At 40.2% G+C, this 24,788-nt stretch overlaps 1 pseudogene across 1 annotated transcript; it reads left to right on the top strand.

The window, feature by feature from the left end:
• Positions 1–3,126: 3,126 nt before the first annotated feature.
• Positions 3,127–4,238, top strand: LOC309548928 (endogenous retrovirus group 3 member 1 Env polyprotein-like; annotated as a pseudogene). The gene has a single exon. The product of its transcript is annotated as an endogenous retrovirus group 3 member 1 Env polyprotein-like (transcript).
• The last annotated feature ends 20,550 nt before the right edge of the window (positions 4,239–24,788 follow it).

The raw sequence follows: 24,788 nt of genomic DNA, 5'->3' as shown, positions 1-24,788 counted from the left end.
TAGCAGACCAAGTAACCAACATACAGGACATTACACAAGAGAAGACTGAATCAGTTGAGAAATTTCATACTAGAATCTCACAGGTATTTACAGATTTGGGATTTGACAAGCAGAATAAGGCACATACCCAGATGCTGTCCTCTGCATTTGTTTCAGGCCTTAAGGAACCGATTAGGACAGGTCTGCTTTTGTCTCGCCCAGAGTATAGAGTGCTGCCCCTCGATACTTTGCTGTTAGTAGCGAAAGGCATAGAATTCTCACAGGGAAACAAAAAGATGACCCCTCTCATGGTGACCTCTGACACACCACACCTGCCACAAAATCCACGAGTCTGTTATAGTTGCGGTAGGCCCGGACACTTCTGAAATGAGTGTCGAAGACCCACAAGGAGGCACGCGACACCGAGGACAAGACAACCAGGGAAACCCATTCAACTCTGTGCCCAACACTTGACCTCTGTACGATGCCCTGAACCCTGAAGACCAACCCTTTCGTGCTACCTTCAGAGGCCCTCTGAACATTGAACTTCTGAAGGAAATTCTATCTACGGTCCCCGCCCTCGGCCTCCCAGACTATGAGAAGCCTTTCAAGCTGTTTGTCTCAGAGAAAGAGAGGGACATGCCACAGGAGTGTTGGCTCAGACCCATGGCAACGAGGTCAGGCCCATCGGCTATTATTTCTGCCAACTGGATCCAGTGGCTAGGGGGGAACCCTCTTGCCTCAGAGCCGTCTTCGCAGCCCAGGCTCCCCTGGATAAGACTGCTGACCTCGTGTTGGGACATCATCTCATCCTTCTGGCCCCTCATGATATAGCAGCAATACTGAATCAAGTACAACCAAAACACCTGTCGACAGCAAGACATCTCAGACTTCAATGTGCCCTACTCCTCCCGGATAACGTCACCCTTCTCAGGTGCAACACGCTCAACCCGTCCACTCTGCTTCCACTTCTCGAGGGGGGAGACGATCCTTGTGATATTCCCCATGACTGCCTTGAGATGATGAAAATGGAAACTGCACATCTACCGACTGTAAGTGAAGTGCCTTTGGACAATCCTGACCTAACTATCTATGTAGATGGATCAAGATATGCAGACCAAGCAGGAAGATATCACACTGGATATGCTGTCACCACTGAGGATACAATCCTCCACGCCTCGGCCCTACTTCCTTCAAAGTCTGCACAAGAAGCAGAGCTCCGAGCCCTTATTATGGCATGCCAATTGACAGAAGGAAAGAGAGTCAACATCTACACGGACTCAAGATATGCCCTTGGCGTTGCCTGTGATTATAGGATCCTTTGGGGGACCAGAGGGTTTCTAACAGCTAAAGGTACACCTGTGAAGCATGGTGAAGCAATCAAAGACTTGATGGATGCTCTACTTCTTCCTGCCCAAGTGGCTATACTCAAGGTAAAGGCACATGGTAGACTGAATTCTCCGGAAGCATGAGGCAACCACCTGGCGGACACCGCCGCAAAGCAGGCCGCATACGAAGGGCGAGAAGTTAACAACAGAGTGGACATGACTGCTTCGGATGGAACAGCACCAACACCACAGAACATACAAGATACTGAAGCTGTACAAACCACCATGGTCATGCAAAGCCCATCTGTAGACTGGACATTTCTCAAAGAACAACAGAAAGCAGCAAGTAAAGAAGAAAAGGAGATGTGGATAAAGAAAGGAGCCACATTGAAGAATGGACTCATGGAAGTGGACAAGAGACCATGTTTGCCACGATCTATGTTTCCAGCAGTAGTACAGTGGGCTCATGGTGCCTCTCACCCATCAAAAACTTTGATGAACGCCCTGATCAACAAATACTATTTGGCCCCAGGGATCACCCCACTCACCAACAATTTTTGCAAATCATGTACTATTTGTGATAAGTGCAACCCTGGAAGACCGGAGAAAGTGCCCAGAAAACACCTAGCAAAAGCCCAGTATCCTTTCCAGAGAATACAGATTGACCACATCCAGATGCCAAAGAGTGGCCGATATGAGTACGCTTTGGTGATTATAGATATGTACTCTTCCTGGCCAGAAGCTTTCCCTGTTACCAACATGACAGCAAAGACCACAGCTAAAAAGCTTCTAACAGAAATAGTGTGCAGGTATGGCGTCCCAGAGGTTATAGAGAGTGATCAAGGGCCAGCTTTCACGGCCTCAGTAACCAAAGAAATATGGACAGCCTTGGGGGTCACACTAGCTTTTCACACCCCATACCATCCACAAAGTAGTGGAAAGGTAGAGAGACTGAATGGTACAATAAAGTCTAGGATGTTAAAGATGTCCCAGGAGACAGGAATGAGTTGGCCAGACAGTTTACCTATTGCTTTGTTTAGTGTCAGATACACTCCCAGAGGAAGCCATGGTTTATCACCCTATGAGATACTGTTTGGGTCAGCCCCTAGACTAGGATGTTATTATCCGCAACAGTTACAACTTCAATCTGATGTATTGGCTGGTTATGTGATTGCATTGTCTCGTGAATTAACCCGCATCCATGCGAGAGTGTTTTCTTCCATTCCAGATCCTGAACTAGATATAGGAACACACAAGCTGGTCCCCAGGCACTGCGTCTATATAAAGAAATTTGTACGAAAACACTCCCTTGAGCCCAGATTCGATGGTCCCTTCCAAGTCCTCCTAGTAACTGCCACATCAGTGAAGGTGGCTGGAAAGAACACCTGGATACACGCCTCCCATTGTAAGAAAGCCCCTGCGCCTAAGGGGGCGGACGAGGATGAAGCATGATTATATATATCCTTTTCTTGTTGGGAACAACTAAGGCGCAACAAGCAGCCATTACTGAAAATAATGGAAAGATCACTTTCTGGTATAATTCTTCTGACACCCATGTTGCCACGTTTGATTTTCATGCATGTAAAATACTCACATGCTCCAAACTCAATAGCAGATCAGAATGGTATAAGACAAGACATGGGGAACGGTATATTTGTGTCACCAAGGGGTCATGGGGAAAGAATTGTGCCTATTGGGGAGCAGCAGCTTGGAACACAGGGACACCCTGGGGATACCAACCCCAACCAGCTTATGATAGTAAGGATAGCCAAGGAGAGCCCTTGTTGACCGTCTCACCTTACATAAACCAGGGCCTAGCATGACACTTGTTCTAAATATACAGAATCTTAGTCCCTCTGATAGGGGTGAGATGTCAGATCCTACCTTTGAGGATACAATGGCAGCTGAAACCGTTTCACAGAAGCCAACCTCTGGCTAGAGTGGATGAGGTACAGTGCTGGTAAGCATAATAGAACCAATTGTTATGTCTGTGGCAGTGCTAGACCACACTTAGGTACAGTCCCATTGAACATACCTGAAGAAACAGAGGAGTGTTTCCTAAGCCTCTTTACTAACACTTCCACTGATTATTCAGCATGTGAGAAATGGAAGGCAGAATACCCTATCAATACCAGGGACCCAAAGCCTAAAGAAGTTATCACAATATATCCTGGGAATTACACCTGTTATGTCCGCTACACAGGGAAGGGTAGAAAATTGGGGACCTTCCCAAGAGGTTACTGTGCCTCTTACAGTCATGCTTCAACTAACTTGGTGCAAAACCAGACCCAATCCCTAGGGGATGTGTACTGGGTGTGTGGAGATATGCATATAAGAACTAGGCTAGAGGGAGAGTGGAGAGGGGAGTGTGCCCTTGCAAAGGCTATCATGCCTTTGCACATCCTGACAGAAAGTGCTCATGACGCACATATCGGTCTGACCCCAGGAAAAAGGAGAAAACGGGAAGCTCTCCTTGGAAGTTTTGATCCTCATGTATATATAGATGCCATTGGAGTTCCAAGGGGGGTCCCCGACGAATACAAGGCTCGAGACCAGGTCAAGGCCGGTCTTGAATCCCTAATCCCCATAATAACTGTCAACAAGAATGTAGATTGGATAAACTATATATATTATAACCAACAAAGGTTCGTCAACTACACCAAAGATGCATTCCAAGGGATAGCTGAACAATTAGAAACCACATCCCAAATGACCTTCCAGAACCGGATGGCTCTGGATATGATGTTAGCAGAAAAAGGAGGAGTCTGTACCATGATAGATAAGACCAGCACCTGTTGTACCTATATCGCGAACAACACTGGACCGAATGGTAAGATCACATTAGCCCTTAAGAAGTTGGAGAACCTATCAGTTGAACTGAAAAAAATTCAGGTGTCACAGACCCATGGGATCAATATTTTAATTGGATGAGTGAGTGGCAGAAAGTCTTGGCACAAATAGGAGTGACTGTGTTGATCATTCTAATCCTCCTTGCTTTAGTGGTTTGCTGTGTACTCCCCTGCTTGAGGAAGTTCCTAAAGAAAGCAATAGACCAAACTACACCCACATTCGTGAGCCAAGACATAGAACTTGAGGAAGAAGACTATGGAAAACCATATACACCATTGCAGACATTCCCTACCTCTGCCAGCGACCTGTAGGGCCATAGGGAGAGCATCTGACTTCCCATGCGCAAAGACAGTGGCAAGGGGGGTGATTGATTAGCAATCACTCGTCTAAAGTGCGGCACAAAAAGAGTTCCAAGGCGCATGAGGACAGATGAGCTAGGATCGATAGGGACAGGATGAAATAGACATTTTAAGGGGGGAATCTGTAATGGATGTAATTGATGGTTTAGTAAAATGCTTATTTCAACAGTATTATACACAAGCTTATAAACCATTTATACCCATTTATGGTATTTCATGGATTTTATGCTATAGTGCTAATATGCTAATATGCTAATATGCTAATATGTTTTTTATGCTGTTTACTTATATGAAATACTTTCCTTGCTGAAACATAATTGCCAGATCACTTTTCTCCTGTAAAATCAAAGCAATAAGAAAACAAGAAGAACGGATGATTTCCAAGATGGCGCCTCCAGTGAGGGACACACCTAGGACAGAAGATGGTCATATCCTGGAAGAAAGTTATATGTGCATAGATACATCCAATCAAATAAGATTATAATTTGACTGTCTAATTTAATGCCATGCCTACAGTACATTTCCTGGAGATGTTCTGTATGGGCTTTATAAGCTTAAAAGGCGGAAGCAATAAAGCAGAACTGTTTTACCCTGACTGCGTCAGTGTCAGCATTTCTCTGTGTGCACACATGCATTACTCTTAAAAATTAGGCCAGGGACGGATATAACTCTATCGGCATTGGTCCGATCTAAAGCAACTATAAATGGCTCAATTATGTCTTTAAGAAATACTGGGGGGTCCTACAAGAAGACAAAATCTTAGGACCAGCAATACCTACCCACAAAAATAATCTTCAGGAAGGCGACAAATTTGAAAGAATTAATAGCCAGAAATCCAGTTGAAAGACCGCCCAGGACAGGGGTGTTCCCAGACATGAAAGGCTTCTATCCTTGTAAAAGGTGTCGGATATGTACAGAAGCCACTACAGTGAGAACTAATGAATTTGTTTCCACTGTAACAGGGAAGGAATATCCCATCAGAGAGTTTATCTCGTGTCACACCAAAGGGGTCATTTACCTGCTACAGTGCGAATGCAATCTCCAATATGTAGGAAGAACGATAAGAACAGCAAGCATTCGCATAGGAGAGCACTTAACCAATATCCACAATGGGTTTCCAGGGCATAGTGTGTCCCAACACTATGCCACATGCCATCATAAAGATTCCAAGAAATTGAAAATCACGGTTATTGAGAAACATGTCCCCCATTGGAGAGGCAGCAACTTGGAAAGGTCAATTTCGAGACGTGAGACTTTTTGGATCTATGAGCTCAAATGTTTTAGGCCGAGAGGCCATAACATAGAATGGGACATCAATTCACACATCAATAACAGCTAATCACATAGCCAGCAAATTCCCTTTCAATCACAAATCAGCATGAGACACCTAGTATATTTATTCACCATATATATACATTTGGGATATATATTTTGAAATAATTTTAATATGTGATTTTATATTTTTATATAATTTTATTTATTTTAATATTTACATGGTGACATATAAACTTTAAGATATGTGGTATTGCTGGAATAATGCATGAAAAGTATTGCAATATATCATTCAGTGGTCACCATAGACAGGAAGTAGAATGCCAGCCACTTCCGGTGTCATTGTTAGAATTTTAAATTTTATATAAGGTTCAACTAAAATGGACGTGATTTTAATTCATAGATTGAATATCAGGTGTGGAAGTGGGATAATTTATCCCCCACCTTTTAATTTTGCAATACCCTATGTATAATATCGGAGGTCGACAGGGAGGAGTCGATAGAAGATGGGCAAATATACAATTTATTGTAATGCTGGGAATAAACCGCCCCATCTTAAGCACCACCCAGCTGAGAATTCCGATACCTGGCCAAAATAGGATGCATTAGAATGCTTGTAAGCAAAGGGGACCCACGAAAGACTTCCGGAGCCTTTCTCTGCTGACACCGGAAGTGACGTGGCTCCCTTTAGAAAAAATAGGACGGAAGTGATGGTGCGCAAGAACCTCCTATCTCTGAAGATAACCAATCGGTGGAAACGCGTCAGGCAGGAGGCGTGCCGTCACCACATCGCTCGGGATCTGGGCTGCAGCCGGACCCGGGCATCATAGGAATTCCTCACCGCTCTATCAATTTATTTGCGATTTCTGTCAGCTAACATGTAAGTGCATATTTTATTTCAATAAACGATGTATCAAGGGTAATACACTATCAGTGGTCATTCCTTTACATGTTATGCTGGAGTGATACGATCCTTCTGTTGAGTCTCACCAATCGGCTGCTTAATCATCTGGACAGAGAGACATTCCCTTCCCAGAGTTTTTTTGGCAGAGTGCTTCATTTACACCTATCTGGTAAGAGGCCAAGCAGGCTACTTTGCATGCACGGTGGAGAGCACGATTTTTTGGTTTGAGCACAGTGATTGATTGTTTGATATTGCAAAGAGGAGCACTTACTTTTAATCCGTCCAGTAAGGAGGAATTCTAACAGGTGGAGGGAATTGTAAAGTCACAATTTGATTTCATCACCATCTGACAACACTTTTATCACTGGATTATTATTCAAGAAGTTTAGACACGTTGTGTTTGGGACTTTGTTTCAATATACCTTGTTTTTTATTACTTTGTATAATTTGATTTTGCACATTTGAGATTTATGCACATTGAATTGTACATATTCACTTGGATAAAGCGCACCACTCATTTCACATCATACATTTATTTTTTATCTGGGAGCAGCTTATCACAGACCAGCGCACTTCCTTTATACACAAGTTTATCTGTCTGCAAACTGCTGATCTGTGACATGCTACTAGGTGGAACTCAACTTTGGCCATGCTCTGATTCCTCTGCCACCAGACATTTACAGCACAGGGGTTCCCTCATGCTCCAAAGCCTGAAAGAGAACCCTAGGATTTGTGACATTCAGGAGCAGAGATGTATAGTAACAAAGTAGAACTACTTAAGTACTGTACTTAAGTACCGAAATGCGGTATCTGTACTTTCCTAGAGTAGAATTTTTTTCTCCTACTTCTACTTTTACTTCACTACATTTTTCCGATGATTTCAATACTTCTACTCAAGTATTTTTTTTTTTGTGCTGCATAGTTACTCGTTACTTTTAAAAAAATTACCACTGCCAGAACAGTAGATGGCAGGTTGCATAAAGCTCAAAAAAATGTGTATAATGTCATTTGTAAATCAGCGCATACGAAAATAAAGGCTGTGTATAATAAAAGCTGCTATACCAAATCTTTCCAATAAAAAGAAAATATGAAACAAACAAATAAATGGTGCTACAGCGCTTAAAGTGCATCAAGAAACTACTAACAAACACAGGTTAATCATTTGAATAAATCATTTGAAATAATAAAAAACAATATGATGTTCAAACTTTTGACTTCTTTCTTTAATAACTACATAACACAGTACTTGTACTTCTACTTTCAGTACTTAAGTAGAATTTTTTTTTCAAAACTACTGGTACTTTTTACTTTTAGTACTTAAGTAGCAATTTTTTTGAAAAAACTACTTGCAATACTTAAGTTAAAAAAATGTTGAATACTTTAGTACTTCTACTTAAGTAACTTTTTCTGCGAGCACTTCCACTTCTACTCAAGTCACTTTTTGATTGAGCACTTGTACTTTTACTCAAGTAGAAATTTTGAGTACTTTATACAAGTCTGTTCAGGAGAGAGACCTTCACTTGTTTGAAACCCCTCCTTTAGCCATGTTACAAGAGAAATTTGTAGACCTTATCCTGCCCTTACAGAGGGAGCAGAGGTTGTAACATATGGAGGGTGCATTATGGAGGAACCTGTATCATACATTTTCAAAGGCTGGCAGGAAAAAGACTCATGAACAAGGTTTTATAGAACCTTCTGTCAGTGAAAGGAGGATAGCTAAGGGAAGAGTTGCCTGAATGATGTCTTAAAAAAATGTTTCAGTCCTCAGTGCCCTAGGGCTGTCTGTTGCCAGCAACTATGGTCAGTGGCTGCATCACATGGTGGTCAATTATCTAGGGGCAACAGCAGATACAGAAACTCTCTGAATGAATAACCCCCTCAACTACTGTGCTCTCTGAATATGCATTCAGTGCAGTAGGGAGTTTTGTGACAAAGAGTGCACATGTACTGTTGACCAGCTGTCATTTATGAACATTCATGAACACAAACCAGTCTTGGATCAGCAGCAGCTATCAAGTTTCTGATGCTTCTGATGAAATATTTGGGGGCTTCTGTCACCCTCCAATTATTATTTTTTTTTTATTAATTTTGCTTTATTCAAAGCTGCTCCTTTCACCATTGCAGACCACAATATATATCACACGTTGTTCCTTTGTGTAGTCTCTATGAGCACACCCAGCGACCATTAATACATCCTGCGACTTGCAACTGTTAACATCTACTTTCACTGTTGTAGACCATTAACCTCCCTGGCGGTATGATTATTTCGGATTTTAGGTGCTGAAAGCGGTACCATTATTTTGCATGTAATTCTTAAGAATGAGCAGCCCAAACCAACTATTTACATATGATTTTTTTTTTTTACTGTGCGTTCTTCTTATAACATCTCGGGTATGATAAAGTTTGAAACACAAAATCATAAATTATAATATAATAAAAAACTATAAATAAGTTAAAGTATGTATGTATTGTAACAGGACGTCAAGTAAATGTGACAGGAAGTCAGGTAAATCTGTGAGTGTTGTCACAGATCGGAGATACAATTCACCAGTTACTATAGGGTGTTGGCTGCAGAAGCCAGCAGAAAGGTCTAAAGACGTTGAACAGACTTCAGCTGTTCGGAATGAGGAAGTTAAGGCTTCTATAATTTGTCCAAAGAAAGTCTATGGAGGGCTGCCTCCGGAAGCTGTCTCCTGAAGCCGTGTGGGCTGGAAGAAGGAGGACAGTCAGACGTGTGCCTCCCGACAAGCTGTGTGAGCATGGGAGAAGACCCCCTGAAGTGATGTGCGCTAAGGAGGGTAACCAGTTGTGAAGACGTCTCAAAGGTAAGAAAACGAACTATTTCTATGTGGAAGAAATAAAGGAATGTTTGCCATGTGAAGAGACAAGCAGAGAGACATTCTCATTGTGAAGAGTAAAGGGACCTGTTAAATGAACATGTGCTGTGTGAAGAGATAAAACATGGACTGTTGAGTATCCGCTGTAGGATAAGAAAGTCTGCCCAACAGTAGGTTGGGGACAGACTCTTAGGTAGGTTCCAGTGTGAGAAGGTAGCCGCCCACAGAGGCAAGGATTTATTTTGGTGTTTTATTTTATTTTGCTGTTTTTGACGCTTGCAGTCTGGTGAAGAAAATTGCATTAATAAACCAAACTGTTGTTTGCAAGCACTTATCGGCTATCTCTCTGTGAAAACGCACCCCCCAAGGGGTCATCCACGTCCGCCACCGAGCTAATCCCTTACAGTATGTATATATATATATATATATATATATATATATATATATATATATATAGTATATATATATATAATATCGCTAAGAAGGTTAAAGTCTAAAAATGGGGCAATAGCTGCTGTTTTGTGTAAATTGAATGTGGCGCCAACGATATTTTAGCATCTGTTTCACAGTTGCAATTGCTGTGATTTTTGTCTGTGTGCTTATGGTGTTTGGGCACCATAAACACCTTAAACTATTTTTTTTTCTTTTTTTGCAGCCATGGCACAGTTGCACAAAAATAAATGTTTGTTAAAGCAGGGACTATCCTGTGCTTTGAATGTTTTTTTCTCTTGTGTTTATGGTATTTGGGCACCAAAAACACTCATCAAAAATATATTTTCCACACTGTGATAGTAACACAAAATATGCAATGATTGGCCAAGGTCAACACTTTTGTCTGCAGGAATTTTCATGTTGAGTTATGATTCTTTGTCTCTACCTGAAATGTGCAAATCCTAATTAAAAAAAAAAAATCCTTTATGCAGGTAGAAATTGTTTAATTTTTAGCCATTGGTAAATACTTTGTTAGCCAATAATTATTAGTGATTCATCATTAAAAATGCAAAACACATGCTGATTCCCAGCCCGAAATTTGTAATACACACAGTCTTAAAAAAGTGTCACCTATTGAAAACCCTCTGGTCTTACTTTTTACTTCCCTTTATTATTGCATATAAAACATGCTTTAACCACTTCAGCTCCAGAATATTTTACACCCTTAATGACCAGGCCATTTTTTTGCTATTTAGTACTGTAATACCTTAACTGGTAATTGGATAGTCATGCAACACTGTATCCAAATAAAATATATATAATTTTTGTTCACACAATTGTATTATATGAACTGAAAAAATAAAATATTTTAAATTAAAAAATATATATATTTTTTACTTTCTGTTTTAAAACATATCCAAACAAAAATGTAAAAATTAAATTTGCTCATAAATGTAGGCCAAGATGTATTCCGCTACATGTCTTTGATAAAAAAAAAAAAAAAACAACAAGTGTATATTAATTGGTTTGTGTGAAAGTTATATTATCTGCAAAGTAATGGTGGTGATTAGCAACTTATAGTGGGACTGTGATAGTGCAGCAATCTGACACTAACATCACCAGTGACACTAATACAGTGATCAGTGCTAATACTATACACTGTCACTGTACTGAGGACACTGGCTGGAAAGAGATTGATTTTTAGGGGTAATCAAAAGCTTAACTGTATACAGTATATATATATATATATATATATATATATATATATATATATATATATATTAAAAAAATATATATATATATACATAAAAAATATATAAAAATATATATATATATACATAAAAAGTACAGTAAAACTGCAGGAAAGGGCACTGGGGGGGCAAACTAATGTGATTTTTTTTTATTTTGAATTGTATCAGTGTGTTTTACATTTGAATTTGCCGCCGGTTCCACCCCCCTGCAAACGTCACGTCACAGGAGATGGAAGCCGGGGCACAGAGAGGATCGGAGGAAGATCCGCCGCCAGACACCGCCGGGATACATCGCTGGATCCCGGTGACAAGGTAAGTAACCCTGCTTTCAGGATCCAGCGATGCTTCTGGCGGTACCCCGAGTGTGGCTCGGGAATACCGCTTTTGGCTCTGAAATTTAACCCCGAGCCACGCTCGGGAATACCGCTAAGAAGGTTAAAGTCTAAAAATGGGGCAATTGCTGCTGTTTTGTGTAAATTGAATGTGGCGCCAACAATATTTTAGCATTTGTTTCACAGTTGCAATTGCTGTGATTTTTTTCTGTGTGCTTATGGTGTTTGGGCACCATTAACACCTAAAACTAATTTTTTTTTCTTTTTTTGCAGCCATGTCACAGTTGCACAAAAATAAATGTTTGTTAAAGCAGGGACTATCCTGTGCTTTGAATGTTTTTTTCTCTTGTGTTTATGGTATTTGGGCACCAACAACACTCATCAAAAATATATTTTCCACACTGTGATAGTAACACAAAATATGCAATGATTGGCCAAGGTCAACACTTTTTTGTCTGCTGGAATTTTCATGTTGAGTTATGATTCTTTGTCTCTACCTGAAATTGTTCCCTCTAGAAAGATTTCTTCTCATTTCTTGTTGCATCTTCAGGACAGGAAGCGAGGGGAAAACTCCCAAATGGGACAGCATAAAAGATGGATGATTACTCACGTTCCTACCTATAGAAAACTAAAAAAAAGATTTGATCTTAGATGTGCTTTAAAAGTATAACCCTGTATGCATTTACTGCCTTTTCATCAGCCCAGGGACACAGCATATGTGATGAGTTGAAGACTTGAGCTGCAGGAGCATAAGTGGGTGCTCATTGATCCTCACATAAAATTCTTGTAGACCTTCCTTGTTGGTTGAGGTCCATTCTAACAGATGAGAGGCCATCCAAAAAGGAATTGTCAAGCACTGAAGATTATACACACAACTACCATTTCTGATGCACTAACTGGGAATTTAAATGAACACACCTGATATATTTTTTTTTGCATGAACTGGACTGTAAATTGATGCACTTTATTATTATTTTCTTTGCATGAATTGGACTTTTTTTTTTATAGCACTCTATATGTATCGATGTTGCAATAGACTGATTGATTATAAATACATTTTAAACTATTTACTTGCTTTGTTGCACATATTGTTTGTAAGTATATATATATATATATATATATATATACTGTATATACTGTATATACTGTATATATATATATATATATATATATATATATATATATATATATATATATATATATATATATATATATATATGCACAACTGATACACAGAGGTTATGTTTTCATAATTAGTGATAGCTGTGGGTTATGCACTAGTTTTAATATATTTGAAGATTTTTGATTTATGCACTTTATTGATAGGTAGTGTTTTACCAGTTTTTCACTTATTGAGCTTTATTTGCATTATTGAATGCTTTTTAGTAGGAGCCATTTTTAAATTGTTTGAGGATTTGGGGAACATTAGTGAGGTGGATTAGTGCAGGAAGTCATCTATATGTTTTTACTTCTGACTGTATTGCTGTTAAAGAATTCCTCTAATTTCCCATAAATGAGGAGAAATCTGTCTAAAAGAGCCCCAGATAGCAGTAAAAGCCTAATAGGACTCCTAGCCCTTCTCTACGTCAACCAAAATGAAGAAAAAAGTTTTAACTGGACACATATTCATCAATCTTTGGAAACAAATCCAGTCTGTGGACTGGTGGTCTTTTGGTTTCATTACCATTCCACACTCAAAGGAAACCTGCACAATGCCTAACTCACACAACCTCTAGTCAGTAAGTTCATGAAATCCTTTTGGCAATGATGGTGTTATTTTTTTGGAGAGGTTTCTGAAGGTTATGGGATGGGATTTCCTAACCCTATGATACAATATTACTATATTACTTCTAATATTACTAATATTAATATTACAATATTATATATACTTTCCAATACCATAATGAGGAAATCTAGTCAAACCTTATTGAACATAATAAATAGTAGATGTGGGGAATCCCATCCTACAATTCCTCTGCAATTCAGAGATTTAGGCCTCGTGCACACTGAACGTTTTTACAGCTGCTGTTATTGGCTTCGGATGTTTTTTTTTTCTGCAGCCAATAAACTCCCCAGCATGTTATCCTATACGTAAATGCACACATACGCTGTTATCAGCAATTTTTGGCAGGGGCATTTTCTGGCTGGAAAAAAAACCCAGAACTAGTGGGTTGTGAGAGGAGTTTTTCAGCTGTAAAAACGCACTAACTCTGATAAAAGCTTAAAAACACTGAAAAACGCCAAAAAAATGCAGAAAAATGCAGCTATTCAGTGTTACTCAGTGTTTTTGAGCCATAAGCTCCCATGGGAGTATAGTTTTTGCTAAAAAGAAAAAGCTAAAAAAAAAAAACGCTACAGCTGAAAAACGTTAAACGCTATTGCAAAAATGCTGAAAAACTCCTTCTACAGCTACAGCTTTCTACTGGCATTTTGATAATGTCCAGTGTGCATGAGGCCTAAAGATCCATTGCATCCCTTTGTTAGTCTACCATACACAAGGTGGATTGCTAATATCTACCCTGTGAAGTGAATGTAGGTATGCCATAATTAACCTATAACTTTTCATTACAACTGCAGAATATTTTTTCATGCAACTGCCTGATCAGAATATTTACTTCTACGTATTTATTGCAAAAATCAAATTCTCTTCCCTTCCTTTTTTTTTTCATAAAGGAGTAATTTATCCCAATGCTCTTTGAAAAACACATTTCCCTTACACTGGGCTCCATTCAGAAAAGCATCTCGCATGTGGTATGTAGGTGTCCAGACACATTTTCCCCAAATACTGCATGCGATCCTGAAACTGGTAATTCACTCTTCTGTTCTGTGGTATTTACGGCAAAATGCTGAACAAGAAATGAGTTGTCAGCTGTCAGCGAGATTCCTCTAAGAAAAAAATGGCGTGGGTTCCCTCAAAATCCATACCAGACCTTTATCGGAGCATTTAGTCTGGCAGATCAGGAAAGGGAGGGGATGAGGCAGTGTCCTTCCTCCTGAACCATACCAGGCCACATGCCCTCAAACGGGGGGGTGCTTTGGGGCAGGGGGGGGCTCTGCCACCACTGGCGACCCAAAAAAAAAAAAGAAGCACCGCTTCTGACGAAAGCTCCCACCAATCAGTGACATCACTGGGTGGCAGCACCCCTTTGTTATTTAAGAACTGTCAGTGAGTGGAGCAGTCATATGGCAGGAGCCTTTGTCAGGAGGGGAGCTTTTTTTTTTCTTTGGGTCGGTGTTGGCAGAGAGCATTGCGATTAAAAATGGATCTACACCAGGGGACATTTTTTATTTTTGTTTTTTAAATAAAGGACTTGCCTACTGTCTTTTTACACTACACTTTTTTGGGGGTGAAAAAACACAATTTGCACACCAATTGCAGGTCAGGAAAGGGAGGGGACAAGGGTGTGCCCCCCTCAAACCATACCAGGTCACATGTGCTCAACATGAGGGGTGCTTTAGAGAAAGAAGTCTCTGTCCTCCAAAGCACATTATCCACTTGTTGATGGGGAAAAGGGACTCTTCCCCACAACCCTGACTGGTGGTTGTGGGGTTCTAAGGGTTCTTGTCAGAATCTAGAAGCCCCCTTTAACAAGAGGGCCTCCACCCCCCCCCCCCCATGTGAATGAGTATGGGGTACATAGTACCCCTACTCATTCACCAAATAAAAAATGTAAAATAATGTAGTGTAAAAAAAAAGACAGTAGGCAGTTTTTGACAAGTCATTCATTTAAAACGCAAAAATAAAAAAAAGTCCCACTGTATAGATCCATTGTCAATCATAATACCCGCTGCCACTTGAAAAAAAAAAAAGCTCTGCTTCTGACCAAGGCTCCTGACATCTGACTGCTCCACCATCTTAGTTCATAACTAAGGGAGGGTGCCAACCAGTAGCTGGTGGCGGCGGGCATCGTAATTGATGATGAATCTACACCAGGGGACATTTTTATTTTTTAAATAAAGTACTTGTCAAAAACTGCCAACTGTCTTTTTTTACACTACACTTTTTTGGGGGTTAATGAGTAGGGGTACTATGTACTCTTACTCATTCACATAGGGGGGAGACAGGATCAAGGGGCCTTCCAGGTTCCAATATGCCCCCCACCCGCAAACCCACACAACCACCCACCAGGGTTTTGGGGAAGAGGCCCTTGTCCCATCAACATAAGGACAAGGTGCTTTGGGGAGGAGAGCCCCCCTGGCCCAAAACATGCACCTATGTTGAGGGCATGTGGCCTAGTATGGTTCGGGGGAAGGACTCTCGCTCATCCCCTCCCTTTCCTGACCTGCTGGGCTGCATGCTCGGATAAGGATCTGGTATGGATTTTCGGGGGACCCCATGCCATTTTTTTAAAAATTTGGCATGAGTGTTCCTCTCAAAATTCATACCAGGCACTGATAACCTGCACTGATGACCACTGTTACCTGCACTGATTGGCCCTGATGGGGCTGCACTGATCATTAAAGCACTGATGATGAGTGTAAACAATGTACTCACTGTGCCCTGTCAGCTTTGCGTGTTATTGGCTCTTCTTTCCTCACACAGAGCCACCATGTGGGGAAAGGACTTTCGATAACTGACAAGTCTATTTACATGTGACTGTCTGTGATTGGACACAACTGATCACATGGTAAAGGGATGCTTTGATTGGTCCTTTACCGCAAACTGTGATTAGCTATATCCAAAAGACACAGCAGTTACAGAGCGTTGCCGATGCATGCCTCAAGGGGTGCACAGGAGGCAAGGTTCTGGGAAGACTTCCATTGACGCCCTCCCAGAACTGGAGAGCCTCTCTGTAGCCATCTTTTGGCTATAACACGGATGGGAAGGAGTTAATAGGAACACAATGGGAACATCTGAAAATTGTGGTGAATAACCCCCATGAGGGTACATGAGGGAGCTAAGCAGGTGACTTATGGGCAAGAGCAAATTTAAAAATATGTTTGTTCAGCTCTAACAGGCACATCTCATGGCTGTCTATAAAACTGTGCTTTTTAATCCAGCCTAACAAAAAAAATAATGTTTAAAGTAATAAGTAAATTTTCTATGTAGTTTGCTATGTAATATGTGCATGTAAACATGCTCAATTCTAGTAATTACAGTCTTTATGGTATATGTAAAAGTTGGCATTTCTTTTTAGATTCCTAATGACACCAGTAATAGTAACTGATTATCAAACTGAGGGAGTTAATCAGGTGAATCTCGAACAAAGCAAATTTAAAAATGTTTGCTCATCTTTAACGGGCAGGTCTCATAGCTTTCTATGCAACTGCTCATTTGAATTGACACTAACACATAAGCACATTTTCTTTAATACACATTCTGTGTATGTACTGTATGTTTCTATACATATGTACTGTACATGTATAAATGGCAATTTTACTAATAGACTTAACATTATACATAAACATTTGGATTTCCTTTTAAATTCATCATAACAATAGAAATAATAACTAAAACATTTCTAAGGCATACTTTTAGTTCTGACACTCAGCCTCACTAACTACCCAGTAGAATTTAGGATAGATCATTTAAATAATGATATAGCTGTCAAGATTCTGATGTGATCTTCTCAAGCTATTCATCTTCTATTACAGGTTTTATTGTACTATATATTGGGCATCTGTAAATCAGAGAACCATCTAAGCTAACTAATTTAAAAACGTAGCACGTAGTTTATAGCCCAGTTTAACTGACTTACTTTAGAAAGATCCTCTACTGTTGCTAGGAAACCTTTCTGTGATCTTTGCATTTGCTATAATGTAGCTCTAGTGTTTCTCTCTGAAATCATTCAACTTTCGGTAACACATCATTTAAGCAAATTCATGCCATAAAATGTACAAATAATATCAATATGACAATTAAATGTCCACCTATATACTAAAAGCAATTATTAGTTTTTCTATATTACCCAATGCCTGTTTAACAGGTTCCTGACCACCCGCCGCATTTTAATCGTGGCAGGCTGGCTCCCCTGCGCAAACTGACGTAGCCCTACGCTGGTACTGGTGGGCGAGCGCGCACCGCCGGCGGTGCGCTCCTGCATCCACTAGGCAGCGGGTATGCAGACAGGCAACCGCGATCTCTGTAAACACACCCGACTGTTCTTCTCTCTGAAATGATCACAGAGTGCCTGTGACCCCTCTATATAGGATCACAGGTCTCTGTGGTCATTTCACAAGCCCATCCCCCATAAAGCTAGAAAACAGTCCCCTAGGCTTTCACTTAACCCTTTGATCACCACTGTGTTAACCCCTTCCCTGCCAATGGCATTATTACAGTAACAGTGCATATTTTTAGCACTGATTACTGTAGTAACGTCACCCCAAAAGTCACCGCCATTACTAGTAAAAAAAAGAAATAAAAATGACAAATCTTTTACTTAGATTGTAGACATGATAACTTTTGTGCAAACCAATCAAAATACGCTTATTGCAAATTGTTTTTTACCAAAAATATGTAGCAGAATACAAATTGCCTGAAAGGATGAACAATTTTGATTTTACATTTTTTTGGGGGAATATTATATTGCAGAATGTGAAAAATATTGTTTTTTTTTCCAGAATTGTCGTTCTATTTTGTTTATAGCGCAAAAAAAAAAAAAACGCACAGGTGATAAAATACCACCAAAAGAAAGCTCTATTTGTGGGGAAAAAAAGGACATCAATTTTATTTCGGTACAGTGTTGCACGACCGCACAGTTTTTCGTTAAAGTATCGCAGTGCCGAATCACAAAAAATGGCCTGGTCATTAAGGGGGCAAATCCTTTCTGGCCCAGAACTGATTAATAAAACTAATGTTTAATTTTGTTTTATTTTGGCAGTGTTGTACAGTGTTCAGACAGTGTAGCTTTAATTTATGGATTATGGGGACTTGGCCAAAAAATTGACCAGTGGTGATGATTAGGGATGATCAAACTTTTCAAAAGTTTGGTTCGGCCAGAACATCCGAACTTCCCGAAAGTTCGGTCCGGATTTCAGAACCAAATTGAAATCAATGGGACCCGAACTTCAGTAATCAAAAAAAAAACATTTTGAAGCCCTAAAACCCAATAAATGCCCCTAAAAAGTGCCTAGGGTTCTGGGTCATGCCCCAGGAACTATTAATCACACAAAAAAAGTTCTTAAAAATTGTCATTTTTGATAGAGAGCCAATTATTGAAAAAAAAAAAAAAATTCTTTGGATTTAGTGTCTGGGGGGTCTAAAAAGTGTACCTGTGAAGTTTCAGCTCTGTAGCATGTCCAGAACCATAAAAAAGATTGTTTGTATTAGGTCACTTATAGAACAGGGATATGGCTCCGCTATTTTCACACCTTGCCGGTTTAGTAGCAAGCGTTTTTTTGGGCATTTTTTGGGGGACTTTGGAGGCAGGCAAAACATCTGAACTTCTGTGTAGGGGTATATATACATACACCCATGTCTGTATATATACACATACACATATATAGGTGTGAAAATAGCAGAAATCTATGCTTGCGCTAATTCACACTAATATGGCTTCTCTCCTATAACACCTATATATGTGTATGTGTAAAATACATATAAGTGTGTGGGTATATATAACCCTATACAGAAGTTCAGATGTTTTGCCTGCCTCCAAAGACCCCCAAAAAATGCCCAAAAAAACGCCTGCAAGAACACACCTGGGCATTTTTTTTGGCGCAGGCATTTTTTTGGGGTCTTTGGAGGCAGGCAAAACATCTGAACTTCTGTATAGGGTTATATATATATACACACACACTTGTATATATTTATACACATACACACATATAGGTGTTATAGGAGCGGAGCCATATGCCTGTTAATTATTTAATTAGCGCAAGCATATGTTTCTGCTACTTTCACACCTATATATGTGTATGTGTATATATACAGACATGGGTGTATGTATATATATATATACCCCTACACAGAAGATCAGATGTTTTGCCTGCCTCCAAAGACCCCCAAAAAATGCTCCAAAAAATGCCTGCGCCAAAAAAAAATGCCCAGGTGTGTTCTTGCAGGCGTTTTTTTGGGCATTTTTTGGGGTCTTTGGAGGCAGGCAAAACATCTGAACTTCTGTATAGGGTTATATATACACACACACTTGTATGTATTTATACACATACACACATATAGGAGCAGAGCCATATTAGTGTGAATTAGAGCAAGCATAGATTTCTGCTATTTTCACACCTATATATGTGCATGTGTATATATACATACATGGGTGTATATACAGAAGTTCAGATGTTATGCCTGCCTCCAAAGACGCCCAAAAAATGCCCAAAAAAAACGCCAGCTACAAAATCGCCCAGGTGTGTTTTTGCAGCTGGCGTTTTTTTTTTTGGGTATTTTTCACACAAATAGGTGTGAAAGTAGCAGAACCCTATGCCTGCGCTAATGAAATTATTTGCAGGCATAAGGCTCCGCTACTTTCACACCTATATGTGTATATGTGTATATATACATATATGTGTGTGTGTATTTATACCCCTATACAGAAGTTCAGATGTTATGCCTGCCTCCAAAGACGCCCAAAAAATGCCCAAAAAAATGCCTGCAACAAAAACGCCCAGGTGTTCTGGAATCCGGACCCAAACTTTCAAGAAGTTCGAGTGTTCTGGTCGAACCAAACTTTTCAAAAGTTCGATCATCCCTAATTGCTACCACATCAAGGACCAGATTCTCAGGGCCACCAGTAGTATTCCCACACTTCCGCTCGCATATGCAGGAGTCACCCTTTACCAGGACATATTGCCAGCCACGGCTCAAAGGAGGAGGGAATTTGGACTAGTTAGTAAAGTTTTACAGGATAATAGGCTGACATACAGATTGGGGTTTCCCCACGAAGCTACTTGTTACGCACCAGGGTAAGCAGGTCACCATAACCTCCCTGAAAGAGGGATACAAGCAACTCCATAACTGGGGCTTGGTCCCCACCCGACATCGCAATCCACCCGCCAGCAGGTGCCGCACAACCCAAAGGAAGCCAGAGGGCCACCAGAATGAGGAAAACAACGCTCTTCTCCCCCTTGATCAGCATTGCCAAATATAACCACTGGGCTTCCCACAATGGGAGATCCGGCACATACATCCTCCCTAGAAGCATGGCCATATCACATAGTTTCTTACACACCCCAAGTAAGAAGTGTGGTAAGCAAACGACATGCTGTTCTTTTTATCTGCTTTTTTGTTATCTGCTGTTCGAATTTACTGTTATACATCTTCTAAGTTTGTTCTCTACGCTGTATTTTTTCAAAAGGTAATACTACCTTCACATTGTTATACCAGGTATCCTTCATTCTCTACGCCTGATTGATTCTGCACTATTAGGACCTTTGTCCTGGGTTTAGCGGGCAACAGCAGTCCCTTGCCATAATGTCCCTTACCATCACCACTATCAAGAGAAAGGGCTCAATAACCCCTTCAAGCGATCTACATTCTGGAGGGGAACATTCACATGAGATAAAGCTCCCTCATGCAGCCACAGACTCTTGCTGCACCAATTCTTTGCTAACGCACCTAATAAAACAAAAGGGGTGATAATTACTATACGAAGCTCAATTGCATTCCCACTCACCATGTAAAAAGCTGACCCCATGGGCAGATACCTCATTGTCTCTGCTTCCTGAAGGTTCTTTAACTATCATAACCTATGGTTCCATGTTTTATGTTTCTTATATTTCACAATTCAATATCCCCACCGTTGGGGTACAACATCCATAGATAAGTCTTATCTTTAGTTTCGTAACTACATAGTTATTGAATATAATCAAGTTTGCATCCACTACTGTGTAGATGTTGATCGGATTTAACCAGCATTTTATTTGACTAGATATGTAAAATCCTATGTTCATTTTCATTTGTAATCTGTCAAAAGAAAATCAATAAAAATTCAAGTACAAAAAAAAATGACCTATATATTGACATTTTGTGTACATTTCTATGGACATATCCATAATGTTTTGGAGGCAAAAACAAATTGTGTGCCATTTGTTCATGTTTTAGCTACCAAAACATAATCAGGGAACAATTATTTATTTTTTGTAGTAAGATTTTTTTTTCTTGTTTTGTGCATTTCCTTTTAAATACTATTCAGGCATGGCATTATTTAAATCCATGACATAATTTCACCATTGGGACTAAAAAGACACATGCTGGCTTGTTAATGTTTGTAAGCTAAGGACCCTGCTTTTTATGGCTTCAGGTGACAGTGTATGATTGATAACATGACAGCATGCTTATATGAGATTTGTACTTTAAAAGCACTGACTTTGGCCTTAGTCTGCTTGGTAAGTTACCATCAGCTAACAGCTCCAGGGTTGCCATTTAAAAGCTATTTACAGCATTTAAAATCCTTAACCAGTACCCCTAGGTATAAAGCATTTTAAATGAAATATGAAAATATATGTTTTTGTTATCTGGTTTGAAAATGTGTTCTGCAAAAAATAAAAATGATATTTAAAGCTTGCAGAAGAGCATTCAAGAAATGCAGAGATATTGCTATAGTAAGCAATCAGATTTTAGCTGCATTTTTGTAGTGTACACTAGCAAACATCCAAATATTTGTTTGGTAGATTGTGTCTAAGCCCCGGTTCACACTTGTGCGAGTGCGGGGTTCGCATGTAATGTCGGAGCGCACTGCTCCTTCATTACATGCGATCGGCTGTGCGCTGCGAGTTTAGCCATACACTTTGTATGGCTAAATTCGCAACGCACCCGCAGCAAACACGCACAGGGACCCTTTTTGGCAGCCGCATCAGGATCGGATCGCACAGCGGTTCACACTTGTGCGATCCGATCCTGTGCGAGCTGCAAGATCGCACTGCGATATGCGATCAAACTGGGGGTGTCGTTAAGATTACATTGACACCCCCAGCGTATCGCATATGGCAGTGTGAACTGCCGGGGGTGCGTGTGCGATGCGGGAACAGGCTGCGGATTCGCAGCCTTCCCGCATCGCATAAGTGTGAACCGGACATAAAAGTGATTGACAGTTGTTACCGTTAGGGATGATCGAACGGTTTGGGTCAAACATCGGTTCGACCCGAACATTGACTGTTCGAGGTTCGGCCGAATTCCGAACTTTTTGCTGAAAAAATTCATAATTCGGCTACCAGAACCGACCAAAATGCAATGGGACAGAAACTGGGCTTTAAAAGCCCGTGATTGGACCAGAACCATTAGTAAAAGCCAATTGAGGGGGCAGGAGAATGCTAGGAATGTGATTGGAGTGACTAGGGGGTCGAGAGGCCGATCATTAGTGAATACGCCCCCCAGTATATAAGATAGCCCCGCCAAATCTCTACCATTTTAATACAGGGCTGTGAAAGAGAGTGGAAGCAGTTCTGTTACTTCTGCTCTCAAAGTGTCATTTAGCAATTATTAGTGTGAGGAAAGGGATATCTAGTGTAGATAGGGTACTATTTTCCACTATAGTTAGATTTAATAATCTAGTTTCTGTAGGGAAAGTGTTAAGTGTAAGGGGACCGTAGTGTAGTGTAGGGTTAACTGACTCTGACTGCTATGGCAGGGTGACAAAACCCTTCCATGTCAGGGTGACCGCTATAGAGAAAAGATTGTTTCTCTTAGAACACTTATAGAACCAGATAGTGGCTTCGCCCCTGTCACCCTGCTTTTTGTTGCAGGCGTTTATAGGGCTTTTTTGAGGACATGTTTGGAGTCAGGCATGGCATCTGAACTTCTGTGTAGGGGTATATATATACACATACACATATATACTGTAGGTGTGAAAGTAGCAGAAACCTATGCTTGCGCTAATGAAATAATTAACACCCTTATGGCTTCTCTGCTATAACACCTATATGTGTGTATGTGTATAAATACATATAAGTGTGTGTGTGTATATATACCCCTATACAGAATTTCAGATGTTTTGCCTGCCTCCGAAGACCCCCCAAAAAATGCCCCAAAAAAACGCCTGCTGCAAAAACACACCTGGGCGTTTTTGTAGCTGGCGTTTTTTTGGGCATTTTTTGGGGCGTCTTTGGAGGTAGGCATAACATCTGTACTTCTCTGTAGGGGTATATATACACACACACATTTATGTATATATACACATACACATACATAGGTGTGAAAGTAGCAGAAACCTATGCTTGCGCTAATGAAATAATTAACACCCATATGGCTTCTCTGCTATAACACCTATATATGTGTATGTGTATAAATACATATAAGTGTGTGTGTATATATACCCCTATACAGAATTTCAGATGTTTTGCCTGCCTCCAAACACCCCCAAAAAATGCCCAAAAAAAAGGCTGCTGCAAAAACACACCTGGGCGTTTTTGTAGCTGGCATTTTTTTGGGCATTTTTTGGGCGTCTTTGGAGGCAGGCATAACATCTGTACTTCTGTGTAGGGGTATATATACACACACACACACATGTATGTATATATACACATACACATATATAGGTGTGAAAGTAGCAGAAACCTATGCTTGCTCTAATGAAATAATTAACACCCATATGGCTTCTCTGCTATAACACCTATATATGTGTATGTGTATAAATACATATAAGTGTGTGTGTATATATACCCCTATACAGAAGTTCAGATGTTATGCCTGCCTCCAAAGACCCCCAAAAAATGCCCCAAGAAAACGCCTGCAACAACACACCTGGGTGTTTTTTTGGGCATTTTTTGGGGGTCTTTGGAGGCAGGCATAACATCTGTACTTCTGTTTAGAGGTATATACACACACACACATGTATGTATATATATATATACGCATACACATATATAGATGTGAAAGTAGCAGAAACCTATGCTTGCGCTAATGAAATAATTAACACCCATATGGCTTCTCTGCTATAACACCTATATATGTGTATGTGTATAAATACATATAAGTGTGTGTGTATATATACCCCTATACAGAAGTTCAGATGTTATGCCTGCCTCCAAAGACCCCCAAAAAATGCCCAAAAAAAAACGCCTGCAACAACACACCTGGGCGTTTTTTTTTGGCGCATGCGTTTTTTTGGCATTTTTTGGGGGTCTTTGGAGGCAGGCAAAACATCTGAAATTCTGTATAGGAGTATATATACACACACACTTATATGTATTTATAATTATTTAATTAGCGCAAGCATAGGTTTCTGCTACTTTCACACCTATATATGTGTATGTGTATATATACATACATGTGTGTGTGTATATATACCCCTACACAGAAGTACAGATGTTATGCCTGCCTCCAAAGACGCCCAAAAAATGCCCAAAAATACGCCAGCT

This window comes from Pelophylax lessonae, assembly GCF_965119305.1.
Source record: "Pelophylax lessonae genome assembly, chromosome: 1".
NCBI classification, from domain to species: domain Eukaryota; kingdom Metazoa; phylum Chordata; class Amphibia; order Anura; family Ranidae; genus Pelophylax; species Pelophylax lessonae.
This window is presented reverse-complemented; position numbering and strand designations above follow the sequence as displayed.